The sequence below is a fragment of the Mus caroli genome, chromosome 15 (assembly GCF_900094665.2).
Source record: "Mus caroli chromosome 15, CAROLI_EIJ_v1.1, whole genome shotgun sequence".
Taxonomy (NCBI): Eukaryota; Metazoa; Chordata; class Mammalia; order Rodentia; family Muridae; genus Mus; species Mus caroli.
Window position 1 is genome coordinate 37,551,879 of NC_034584.1, and position 12,209 is coordinate 37,564,087.

Consider the following 12,209-nt stretch of genomic DNA (forward strand, 5'->3'; position numbering starts at 1 on the left):
CACACACACACACACACAGACACACACACACACACCTTGTCTTGTCTGAAAATGTCTTTATCTCTCCTTTACTGATTTGTTTTTAAAATATTAATTTCATTCATGTGTGTGTGTGTATGTGTATTTATATATCCTCCACTATGAACATTATAGCTCTTCAAACTGAAAAGGATATTAATAAGCAAAGAAAGTAAGGTATGAAACACACTCCTCCTGAATTACAATATCCAAACCTGTTTGAAGGCTCCACTATTATAAGCAAGATACACCAGCCATTTGTTTCATAAGACACTAAAGAACAAAATTGCAGTGATACCTACATTGGCCTATGAAGAGACTGGATGTCTGGAAGAAGGGTAATGGAGCATGAACAATTCAACATGGTGGAGGGAGTGAAGTGTGCAATGTACAGTGTACAGTGTATGTGCAGTTTTCTCATTAGCACGTTATCTAATGTTATCTTCTTTTGGTTCTTGTCTTTCTGATTCTATTATCTTGCTACTATTCTAAGATAAATGTTTTTAAAAGCTTTATGGTAATTTCAAAACTCTAAAATATAGCTCCCAAACTAATAATAGATAAAGAATTAAAATGTACTAGTAGGCCCAGGGACATACTTTCTGATATTGGAATGTGCACACAAAAGCTGGATAATCTACCCAAAGTACAGAAAATAAACTTAAAAAATATTCCAATATCTCTTTGCTACAAACAAAACAATCAACAGCACTGGAGAAACAAGCCTCAAATAACACAGCATTGGTATCAATGTACAAGGAACTCATAAGCTCAGAAGCAAAACCCAAATGATCCAAGTCATGAGTGACAGGCTATATCTAAGTAGATGTTTCTCAGAAAACACATAACTATGGCCCATGTGTGGGTATATAAAAAACATTCCATAGCTCTAACCACCAGGAAAGTCTAAATATACTATGAGATACTGCCTCCATCAAGAGTGAGTGTTGTCAAAAGACTAACAATAACCACCGCTGGAGAGGATCTGAAGACAATGAAATGCTTGAACACTGCTGGAAGGAGTATAAATTAAAGCTGTTCTTTGGAAAATAGCATGAAGTTTCCTCACAAAACTAAAAATAAATCTACCACATGATCAGCAATCTCATTGCTGTGTGTGTACAGCAAAGATGTGAAATCAATATGTGAAAGAGACATGAACTCAGATGACCATTTCAAAGCTATTTACAACAGCAACAAATGAAAAGATAAATGCGTATGGCTGAGTATTGAATAAAAAGGTTGGCAATGTAAAGGGTATTCAGTCACAGAGATAACAATCTCTTGTCGCTTGTGATAACGTGACTAAAACTGAAGCCCATCACGCTAAGCAGAATAAGCCATGTGCAAGAAGTCAAGTTCCACATTACCTCATACATCTAATGTATGAAGATCTAATGTGGTTTGATTTCACGGGAGTTGAGAACAGAGTAGTGGCTTTCAGAAGGTGGGAAGAGGAGAGCTGGTGGGAGACAGGACAAGGCAAGTCTTGACTAGTAGCTAATAGGTTATAATTAGGAAGGACTAAGAAATAACAAGGTAAATGTAGTGACCACTAGGAATTACATGACTTTTTCATTTGTATCATTTTTACATATCACATTTTATTAAGCCAGTATATTTTCTTTGACTATAATACGTGGAACATTGTGATGTCAAAATGCAACAGTGTGATGTTGTGATGGAGAGCTGTGATGTTAACGGAACATAATGATGCCAAATTTTCTTCAAGGTGGCACAGTAAAGCATTGTGATGTCACAGTGGCTGCATTGTATTGTCACAATTCAATATGAAGGTGTCAAATGCAGCATTATTATATCATAATTCAGTGTAGTGACAAAATTTACCTGTAACTTCAAGCAGAGCCTATCCCACCTATATTCCAAAAAAATCATGTTGTCTTGTTGGTCTTTGTTTTGTTGGTTAACTTTGCATGAATAAAAACTAAGGAAAATATTCTTGTTTGCTATGATTTTATTTCAGTTTCAATCCCATACTCTGGATCTTCACAATAGAGATTAACTAAAAAATTTAAATCTTGCACAAAGGATTTTGAGTGTTTTTTAAACCATAAAGCAATATCAAGTAGATAAATATGCTCACCCTTATTTAAACCTTAATACACACATGTATGGAAACAGTGCACATTAACCCAGTCATATGGCAATCTATTTTTCTTCAAGCACCTAGGAGATAGAGCACCAGGGTGTTTCATTTGGAAGTAGATAAGCAATGTAAGGATGTAAACACATCTCTAATTTCAAGTAATCATCTCATCTCATCTGGAAACAAATTGTCTCTAGCTCTAATTTGTATGGGAATTTAAAGTAAGATGATATGATTAAACTAGTGTCATTAGGTGTACATTGATATATTATTAAAGTGATTATTCTTGCTAGTAACTGCACTTGGACATGTCACAGTCACCTCCAAATTTAATCCATTCCCTCAATCTGTTTCTCCTACATCGCTCTTTATTTTAATCACTGACATTGCTGTCCACACAGGCGCTCAAGCAAGAAACTTTGTAGTCAACAGCAACCTCTCTTAATTAGGAAAGTGTGGTGGGTAGATCCCTGCTTCTTATTTACTACTGCAAACATATGCCATTATTGACTTCATGTTCAAATGATTTTGGTGATTACCCACATGTTCTGAAGTTTAACTTGGAGGACTCATTTCTTCACCAATAAACTCAGAGACACACATTAAATAGACACAAGGTTCTTTAATATTAATAGCTGACAATCTATTAGATGTCAAGGCTTTACATGTAGTTTCCCTATGGGCTGGTTCCCTGTTCCACATGCTTTCAGGTGTCCTGTTTATTCTGTTAGCACTTACTATTCTCAAGGACAACTTTCTGTTTAAGATCTGTCCTTTAGCTTGCACTGAGAGTCCTGAAGACTAAAACTGGCATATAGAGACTCTTTACCTTTGCCTCATACACAAATCAACTCGGCTTATTTTACTCTCTCCATTGATATCCTACCCTACATCATTCTTGGCGCCCACTGAGACGACTCAAACAGCATCTTTTCCTGTTTCACTGCCTTGTCTTGTTTCTTCCTATTCATAGAGAAGTCACACTGACCTTATATCCCCTCCTTGCACAAAAGGAGTGCTACGTCCTTTTGCAGCTTCACACCTGACCAGCATCTACCACTGTCATCTCAGTACTCAAGCCTTTTGCCTCACACCAGCTCCAGACACACCAGCTTCTTTTCTGATCTTCTCTGTTTTACCACCTCTGCTCATGCTGCTCACGATCCTCTTGCCTCGGATTCTCTAGTGCTTGGACTTCCTGTATGCACACCACTCCTAGTTCATTAATTTGTTCTGAAAGTCTAAAAATAGCATTGCTATCCTGTTGGTTTATTTTTACTTAAAATCAAGTCTCCTGTCATGCAGCTTAATCATATATTTTGTCAAAGTATTTGACATCCCAGAAGATGTTCTTACACACACTAAAAATTCTGACTCTTCCATAGGCATATACCCAAAGCCAATCAGTTGAAGCTCCTGGGTCCCTTGAGGATTATTGTAAACTCATTATGTAGAAATTGCAATAACAAAGACATTGACCCTAAAGTGCCCAGGAAAGTGGCATACTTCCATTTGTGTCTTGCAGCCTCTCTGGGCTCTGCCTATAATGCAATCATGTTTACATAAGGATTAGTTCTAGTGACAAGTGTCTGGGTTTTCATTTAGGGCTGAACAGGACTCACTCCACCACAAAGAACCACTGGATCATAGGAGTGTGTTCTTTTAATTTTCTTCCATAAACAGACAAAAATTGAAATCAGCTGTCAGCAAAGTCCAAATTAAAGAGCTGAGCATCAGAGCCACCACTGAATTGAGATCAGTTTTTAGGCTGGAGTAGTGGGGGGTTAGATTTTTGAATTTCCAATGAAAATATATTGTTAGGTACAAAGTGAAGATTTCATTTTAACTGGGGTTTAAATACACTGTGCATTGTTTGCTTTTCAAAAATTGAATTTAACTTGAAACTAATATCATTCAAAAAAAAACAGATCTTCCCTTGCTTAAATGTTGTACATGATCTCAAAGTATAATGCAATAAATGTGCAATTCCTCACCATCCCTAATATGATTATAGAGGATACAGTTCTGTCTGCTCAGCTTGCAGGCTGTGACTCTCCTTGATATGGCTCAGAATAAACTGCTAATGCTTCTAATGATTTCAATGATTACTCTAATTCTGTCCTGGCAGGTTTTTCTTTCTTTCATTGTTTCACAGTGACATTGATGCTGAGAACATGTCCGCTATGACAATACGCAAAATTTTCAGCTTGGAACTTCTGATAATTCAATAAATAGGACACAAATTATTCATGTCTATTAAGGTAAATGTAGACATCTGTGGTTATGTGCAATGCTGGGTAATTAGGTTATCATAGGCATGAATGTAATTAGGGGACAATGTGGCATGGTAGGGGAAGCAATCCTAGTTGTAAGTCAGATCAGGATCTGAATTGTGACTTGTACCTTCCCAAGAGTGCATTATTAATGTTTTGTAATTTTAATTCTATTTTTAAAATACATACATTAATATTTCATATGGTTGTTTTAAATGTGTAATTTGATCATGTACATTACATGCTTACCACGAAGACATGCCTATTGATAGTTCTCAACTATACAATTGTTCTAACAATTTCACCAGTTAAACTCTGCAACAGATTGTTCAGTTTGCTATGTGTCCAGATCTAAGAGCTACAAAAAAAAAAAAAAAAAAACAGTATGAAATAATGTTTATGGCTTGAAAGTCTAGTTGTTAGTTTTAATTTTGGCAACTCTAGTTCCTGAAACAAGCAATTTGTTACAAGTTGGAAAAGGCCTACATAGAGAGGAAGGAAGATGAGAGCTATAAGGGGCTAGAGAAGAGAACAATGTAGCAAGATATCTGATCATACTGTGATCCTCCAGATTGTACACTGGAAAAATCTCTAGGTGTGGTGTGGCTCAGCCCAAGAACACACCTTTAATCAAAGAGCTTATTGTAAAGAAGATTGAATAAAGTCAACCATACGTCAAGAGGCAGAGCGAATAATCAGTTGACATAGGGGTCGGGGAGAGAAGCACTAAATGTGAGAAGAAATCAGGAGAACAGATAAAGAGATGCACAGGAAGTAGAAAGGAGGGACATTTGGCTTGGAGGGTTTTAAAGGCAGTATGGAAAAGAACTGTTGTTGGTGGTGGTGGTGGTTGGTGGTAATGGTGGTGGTTTGGTTTGGTTTGGGTATTTTCCCCTTCTGGGTAGAAGAAGGTTAGCTTGGTTTTTTTCTCTGCCTCTCTGAACTAGCAGGCTTTCATCAAAGCACCCTGAGTCTTCATTTGGTAAAACCAAATGTTTGGGATTTCGTTTTAAAAACAACAATAATGATTAAATATAAGTAATAGTGAATTTTATTAAAAGACATGTGAATGTGTTCCTTCTCATGCAATCTCGTTGTGCAATGAGTATCTTTATTTTGTGGTGACATGCGATGAGACCATGCTTGAGTTTCATAACCTCATCAAAAAGAGCCACTAGCTGAGGCCCAAGTGTTTAAGTTCATGAGCTTATGGGAGAGATTTTTCACTGAAACCACCATAGACCAGCAGTGTCTTTAAGAGTTTTAAGTGTATTAGCTAATCACTTTAGAAAGCTTACCTTTCACTCACTGTAGCCAAAGTCATCTTTCATAAGCACAGATCTATTAACCTATTTACTTAAAGTATTTTTCTTAGAGTAAAATCTAGTTGATATTTTTCCATTTTAAATTGGCTAGAGTTTGAACATAGGACTTTAGACATGCTAGTCAAGTACTCTACCACTGATCTACAACACTAGCTCTAAGATATAGTTTCTTTACCATAACCTGCATAGTCCTTCACACACCTTCGGCCCAATCTTTTAACCTCATCTTCCTTGCTCACACATACTTGCCTTATCTGTCTATCACCCTCAACTTATTCCTAGCTCAACACCTTTGTCCCTTTCTCTCCATCATCTTAGATATGCTCTTGAGAAGACTGTCTCAGCACATAGCCTCTGGTAGACCATTCAAGTTCAGCTCAAGTACCATCTCTTCTTACAGGCCATTCTGTATCATCCTGACTTGGCTACCATGTTGTTACCCTGATTCCCAGTCACCCTCAAGTTTTGGAATAAGTTCAGTAACAACAGCAACTTAGGCCAAATTAAATATATCATTTTTGTCCATGATAGACTCACCAAAATCACGTCAAAGCTAGACAGCAAGAGGAGCAAATATAAACATACATCCCAAGCAACTTTTAAAATTGCATTTTTCATGAGGTGATATAAACCATGAACTGTTTCCCTTTAATAAAATGGTTCAAGAAAGATCTGTGAGGCAAATTTGAGGTGAACTCAAGACATCCAGAACTCATACAAGCTGTTTTAAAGCCCAGACCTGAGCTTCAGCCCATAGAATTGAGATTTCTTTTACTTCCATGAAGACAAAAGGAAGAGCTACAATTGTCAAATGACCAGCCCGCTGCTTTAAAAACTTGAAACTGACCATGAAAGAAGTCATTCCCTGATTACTTTGGATTTAGAGTAATGTCTTCCCTGGTTTTACCGATAACTTTTTACAGTTGGCCTTCACCACACACACACACACACACACACACACACACACACACACACTAACTCACTCACACACACAGTGAGAGAGGTAGGGGGCTTACGGATGCAGAGGGTAGCAGGGTGAAAGTGATTCCAGTGCCCTTCTTCGAAATCTTTACCATGATACAAGATCCAATAGAGGAGATCTGCTACAAGTGACAACACCTTTCCCGCTAGCACCATCTCACTTCCTGATAAAACATCCATTTTTATAACCTTACAAAATAACGTTCTTAACTTCATCTGTAACGTAGCTCCTTCTGAAGCCACTTACAGTCTTTCTTGGATTTCCAGATGAAGATGGAATCCCCACTCTGACAGCCATCCCTTCTTGTTCTAGGACATGCATTTTAGATGTAGTTTCTAGTCAAAAGGTGGCCTGAGATAAAATACAGAAAATGAAACTCTTATTTGAAGACATGGAGAAACGAGGAAAAACAGTGACTATTTCCTGCCCCGGCCAGCTGCTATATCCTTGTGATTCTCAACCCATACCTACTGCTCATAGCCAACACAGAACACTCCGTCTGTAGCTGAGGCTACAGCTGTGGTTACACCTCAGTAAATGCCTATCTACTAATGTAGGGTACTGAAACACAGAAAGATCTTTCAGCTTCTTTCAGTGTAAGACTCATCTTCCAGAGGCTTAAACAATGCTGTAGACAAGTTCTTTACAAGTTGCCTAAAAGATTTTAATGTTTGGGTGACTGAAACAGAGATATTGTTTTTTATCTATAATGAAATCTATTCTTGGTTTATCTCATACAACATCAATTCAGTCATAACTTAAAAGAAAATCCTGCCCAGACATGGTGTTACAACCTGACTTCTAGGCTATCCTGGCTGCATAGCAAGGCTGTGACTCACACAAATAATCTAAGGAAATCTGGTACTTAACCTGTTCTTATTCTCTACTGATGTAAGAAGGACTCTATCCTTTATGTCTAGAAGAATGAACTCATACCCACCTTCAAGCTTCAGGAAAATGAAAAGGCAACCGAACTGACGACACCCATTACTCTGACCACATCCATCACTCTGAGTACACCCTCACCCTGACTACACCCATCACTCTGACCACACCCATTATTCTGACCACATTCTCACTCTGACCACACCCCTCACTCTGCTCTGTAACTCAAATCCCCCACCCTTCCTCATCAAAAGCATCTACCTTCCCTATGTAAGCATTAAATCTTCTCAGAGGCAGGCTGAGAAGTTCAACTCATGCATACAGGCCCTTGGCTCATCTCATCTGCAGGCACATAACATCTGTTCTTTTCTGTAATTTTTTGGATTAATAATCTAAAACATATTGTTCGATGGAACTATCCAGATCTGGAAACACTATATAGCTTATAAGGTGAATGTGTTGGTTCACAGGATGTGTGTTCATGTAGAGTATAATCTGAGCTATATTGTCAGAATTTGAAGGATAGTCTGTATTTTAATTTAAATTGTGCTTAGATGAGATAAAATGTGTATAATGTCTTCTTACTTATGCAAGTATTATATATTCACGGGAAAAATAAAAAATACACTTTTCTTTTCAATTTATACTCTTTTTCCTTTCTTTGATATGTACTGAGAACCTATATTTTAAATGCTAGAAGTGATAAAAAAAAATTGGTGGGGGATAGTCTGATGTTACACTGATATATCAAACTGACTGAATGATAGGTTTCTTCTTTTTGGGCCACTAACTGCTTCTATGTTCAAGTAGCCTTTGAAATGTCAACTTTTGCCTGTTGGTCATGTGTTCACCAGGAAACACTTCCTCCTTAAATTCCAGGCTGTGGCATTTGTTCCTCACTCACTACGGATATTACATCATTCATTCTCTGACTAATTTCTGTTCTATTTTTTTCTCATTCTATGACATAAATATGGGCCTTGCAAATCAGTCTCTTAACATGCTGATAATGATCCAAAAGCCCATTTGGGAGAGTGAAAATAAAGACCTATTTTTCCTTATTTGTGTGTGTGTGTGTGTGTGTTCATGTGAGCACATGAAGGAAAACAGAATTGAATGTTGCTGTTTTCCACAGTTATTCTGGACCTTATTTTTTAAGACTGAGTCTCTCACCAAACCTGGAGCTTCCTGACTGGCTAAACTGGTATTCAGCAAGTAGCAGGGATTCACTTCTCTGTTTCTCCCCTATTGCTACCCTATGCTCAGTTGGGTGCTCCGTGTCTAAACTCAAGTCCTTATGCTCATGTGATAAGTGCTTTACTGACTGGGCTATCTCCTCACACTTCTTTTGTGATTTCTAAACTGTCAGAAGACACACTTCTGGGCTGATAGCAAAATCACCTGAAGCCTGATGCTCAGAAATGATCAGTCTTCATACTTAGGACGCAGCTGACAGAGAGATCTCAGGCAAATGACAGAATTTTACAGAATGGACCTTATCGTAGATTTCCTGAGGTGCTAATAACAGGAAACACTTGGTGCAGGTATTGACCAAGTTAAGGTTCATAACACTAGGAAATTAAAATCATGGAAGACTTAAAGCAGCTGTTTTGGCTCGACTAAAGGACAAGGGGACAAAGAAATTGAGTTCTAGCCAGAAAAAGGTATCATCTTGAATGTTTATTGAGAAAATGGAGATGGGGACCATGTTACCTGAGATATCACACAAGATCCAGGAGATACTAATAGTAGAGTTGTAAAATGCAGCTTAGTGGTATAGCACTTCCTTAGCATGCCTAAAACCCATTGTTTTACCCCTGGCACTAAAAAAATAAAAACAAAAACAACAAACATGGATCCGTGAGTCATGCCTCACTGCTCCGTTAGCCAGACTTTGATATCTTTCAACTCCTCCTAGGAAGGAAGGGTAGGTTTCACTGCCTGAAGAGAATCTAGAGATCAAGTGGACCAAATTGTGAAGGAGTTAATGAACATAATATATCCCCTAGAGTGGGGGATGTCTGAGTCATTTAGCAGAAACCACAAATGATGCAAAAGATGTCTTGATGCTGACACAAATGTAAATGTTTAGAAAAAAATTATTCATTCTGCCAATTGCTTACATGTTTATTGAACACTAGAAATTTTGTGGAGCAAAATGAACTTAATATAACCAATTGAGAAAGCAAAGCACAGCACCATCACCAGGGATATTCACTGGGGGAGGGGAATGGCAGCAATATTTTTTTGTGGATCCCTTTATGCCTCATCCACAGTATTTAACACTGGTTACAATTCTTTCTTTATGTCTAGATTAGAGAACATACCCATTTTCTTTAAATTGCATTTAAACTGTTTCTTGGAAATTCTAATGTTTTCCAAGGTAACAACTTTCCCATTGCCAAAATCTCCTCTTGGCCTGGGACTTCTCTGAGTGTGAGCGTTGTTGCTTTCCCTTATCATATAATGCTTTTGGCTTTTTAGACTGGAGGGATTGCAATATTTACCTGTTCCAGGATAGAACTGGTCCAGCAGACTGATTGTTGTAAAGAGTGAAGTATGGGCAAGAGGAAGGTACAGCTTTAATGCCCTACCTTCAGAAGTCAATGGAAAGTGCTACCCTGCAGTATAATGGTACTGTTTGCACAGCTACACTTTGGACCCACAAAGTGGGGCTCAGATTGTTGGCAATATTTGCTGCAGCAACATAAATTGCTAGAGAATAAGCACAAAAGATAGCTTTGATCAAACAAAGCAAGCCACTTATTGAGGTATTTGTAAATTGAAGTCCCTATAAGACAAAATGCCTTCAATCTATCCCATTTTGAGATCTGCATTCATTTAGCACAAACTCATAATACTGACAGGCAATTTTCGTTCCTGTTCAGAATGTGGCTAAATGTAATTAGATTTCTCATTCTTAAGGCATAATTGGCCTAAACACTACTCACCTCTCACCTCTTTGGACATTCCCCTGCTGTATTTTCCAAGGCTATAAATCTTCAGTACCTTGGAATTATCTCCCAATCCATCCTCATAAGTTATTACATTTCACAAACATATACTAAAGCCCTATGCTAGTTAATGAAGTTCTTCATCCTCTTTTGAAAATATGAAAGAAAATAATTTTTCCTTTGGTTTTTGTTTTCTCTTCTTTTGATGTGTCTATATATACAGTGCATGTATTTGTGTGTGTTTGCATGTATGGCAAGAGAGCTCAATATGAAGATCAGGACTATTTTTCCATCACTCTTCAGCCTTATTCTATGCATCAGGGTATCATTCAGTCCCAGAATTCATTGATATGCCTCATCACAGTAGCTAGCTTGCTCAGATGATCCCTGTTTCTACATTCTGGGGTGTCAATGACAGATGATTTTTCAGCCTTTGCATTGGGTCCAGGCATCTGAATTTAGATCCTCTTGCTTACAGGGCAAGCACCTTAACCATCAAACCATCTCTGAAAATATTCTTATTATAGAAATTCATTTATTTAGATATTCTCAATGAAGACATGTAATTGCTGTGTGTACATTTTTAGTCACAAAAAAGACCTAGATGAAAAAGGCAGTTTGGACAGACAGAGATAAAAGATAATGGGAAAACTGGAAGACAACATGGCTTAGATTAGAAGCTTGTCTTCAATCCCCATGATCAACCATGGTTCAAAAACCCGATGTAGCCCAATAAAGTATTATAAGAGACAGAAGGAATATTCACAGCAAATTTTTAGTGTTGCTGGAATGTTTTATTATTAATTGCTAGTGTTAAATTCTTATAATTCATATGTTACAGTTTACCACAGGTATGTATTAGGCAGAACAGTTTCCATGGGACTTAGCAATACCCTTGGATTCAGTTGTCCATGAGTGAGAACTACTGGATCCATGTTCTAATGCTTGGCCCAGAAAGTATTGAGCAATCAGTCACATAAATTTCAATTAATTTCATCATTTAGCATGAAAGAGGTCATATCTAAGCCTGGGCTTGTGTCTATGACAGGGTGCTGGTGCTTGCTAGATCGTATTACTAAAGAATGTCTCTGAGGTACTAGAAACCACGCATTAGGCATGATATTTTAATAGTGCCATTATTTAATAAGAAATACTCATTAAAGATGGAATAAATGGAATAGATGAGGCTGGAGAGATGGCTTTGTGGGTAAAATAAATGCTGACTAAGGATGATGTGTGCAGTTTGAAATAAGTCATTTTTGAAAACTTCTATTTCCAATCTAAGAAGCACAGAGTCAACTCTCCTGATCTTAAAATTCCAATTAGATTCCATTTCTATACTAATGCCCATACATACATACTTTTATATCTTTTGTCCTTTTTCAATGTTCTTGATAAGTGTATCTCATTCCACATAAGAACAATTCTGAAAATATATATGCAAAGCTAAAAGAAAATATGTGATTCTCCAGGGAAGAACAGTTGCCTTTAAACCATGATTCAAAAGAGGCAAGAAAAAAAAATGTACTATTTCATTTTTCTTATTAACAATTACCATTATGAAAATAAATATGTTCTTTAAATCATTAGATATATTAAATTAAGTAAGTATATTGGATATTAAATTAAACAAACTAAACAAATTGGAAAAGAGAAATTTGGCAG

The 12,209-nt window shown here is 37.2% G+C and overlaps 1 long non-coding RNA gene across 1 annotated transcript in view; it reads right to left on the minus strand.

Annotated features, from left to right (window-relative positions):
* The window catches only part of LOC110311077, a 10,792-nt gene extending 3,089 nt beyond the window's left edge, over positions 1-7,703 (minus strand). The window contains exons 1-2 of the long non-coding RNA XR_002379904.1: positions 7,646-7,703; positions 6,952-7,056 (exon numbers count right to left, since the gene is read on the minus strand). This is a non-coding gene — a long non-coding RNA (uncharacterized LOC110311077). The remainder of the gene's footprint in view (positions 1-6,951; positions 7,057-7,645) is intronic.
* Positions 7,704-12,209: the final 4,506 nt, after the last annotated feature.